The sequence below is a fragment of the Nomascus leucogenys genome, chromosome 22a (assembly GCF_006542625.1).
Source record: "Nomascus leucogenys isolate Asia chromosome 22a, Asia_NLE_v1, whole genome shotgun sequence".
NCBI lineage: Eukaryota > Metazoa > Chordata > Mammalia > Primates > Hylobatidae > Nomascus > Nomascus leucogenys.
The window spans coordinates 44166104-44167713 of NC_044402.1; the positions used below are offsets into that span (position 1 = coordinate 44166104).

The 1610-nt window shown below is 56.3% G+C and overlaps 1 pseudogene; it reads right to left on the reverse strand.

The window, feature by feature from the left end:
* Positions 1-304: 304 nt before the first annotated feature.
* On the reverse strand, positions 305-1373 carry LOC100607675 (annotated as a pseudogene).
* Between the last annotated feature and the right edge of the window lie 237 nt (positions 1374-1610).

Genomic DNA, 1610 nt, shown 5'->3' on the forward strand with positions numbered 1-1610 from the left:
GGGTCGCGCCTGTAATCTCAGCTCTTTGGGAGGCCGAGGCGGGCGGATCATGAGGTCAGGAGATCGAGACCAGCCTGGCTAACACGGTGAAACCCCGTCTCTACTAAAAATACAAAAAATTAGCCGGGCACGGTGGCGGGCGCCTGTAGTCACAGCTAGTCAGGAGGCTGAGGCAGGAGAATGGCGTGAACCCGGGAGGCTGAGCTTGCTGTGAGCTGAGATCACACCACTGCACTCCAGCCTGGGTGACAGAGCCAGACTCTGTCTCAAAAAAAAAAAAAAAAAAAAAAAAGGAGGAAAAGGGGCAAGAAGCTGGGCTTGAACCTGGCTGGACCTTCCGCCACTCGGCCCAGCCTCCATCCGTGACTGACACCCTGTAAATGGGCACCAGGAAGCTCCGCCACCCTCACCAGGATGGTGGGGCTGGGCGGCCGTGGGACCAGGGGCTGGGGTGCAGGCCGGATCTGACTCTCTCCTCCCGTGACGCCCCCGCCCGCCCTCACGGGATGATGTCTGTGTACTCCCGATCCTTCCCCTTGCTCTCTTTCCACTTCCTGTACATCACGGAGGCATCCACGTTGGCGGGCGAGAAGGTGTTGGGCTCGTTCAGGAGGGAGATCACACTCAGGAGGATGGTCCTGACGTTCTGCGTGGGGTTCCACCTCTCTGAGGGCAGCTCCCCGCTCTGGGGGTCGTCCGCCGGTGGGTGGAGGATGGAGATACACACGTCCCCATCTCGTAGATGTTAGGGTGCCACATCTTGGTCAGGAACCGAAAGGCCGGTGGAGAGTATGGGTAGTCGATGGGGATCTTGAGGCGCGCCTTGAAGTAGCCGCCCTCGTAGTAGGTGTTGGGGGCCCGAAGATGGCCACCTCCCAGTTGTACAGGTCGCCCTAGTCCAGCAGTGTCACGCGGAAGCCCTCGACCGGCTCTTCCTGCAGCTCCTTGAGTTCCAGCAGCAGCGCCTTCTGCGAGCTGGGCACTAGAGGCCGAGCCATGGCGGCGGCGGAGGGGCCCGGGGTCGGCGGCGCGCGGGGTCGCGAGACCACCGCGAGTTCGCGAGATGGGCCGGGCCGCGCACCGTCCTCAGGGGGAGCCACCAGGGCCGCCGCCTGCCTCCTCCTCTGCTCCGCTGCCGGGAACCCCGAGCGCTCCCCCGGTTCTGGACTGATAACTCTTAAAGAGGCAACTTGCTTTATGAGAATTTCTTCTGAATTCTCTTATATCAGACAGCACAAGATATAGAGAATTATGGATGTAAAGACCATATAAACATAGTTTACGGATGAATAACGCCCATTATTTTCAGCTGCAGGGTTCAGACAGTGTGGAAGCATTGACCACCAGACTTCATTTCCATTGCTGATGAACATTACCTCCAACTCTCATTAACAACAACAAAAACACACACACACACAAATTAAAAAGTCATCTTTTAAAAATCCTGAGCTGATGTAGTCTGCCAGCTAGCCCTTCCTTTCTCAAGTGGCCACTGATAATTCTGCAAGGAAATATTAGAATCAGATTAGATATTTGGAGCCTAAGTCAAAATAATTGCACATTTGTCCATTTTGGAAAGTAATGGAGGCGAGGGGGTGTGTGTGTGCACT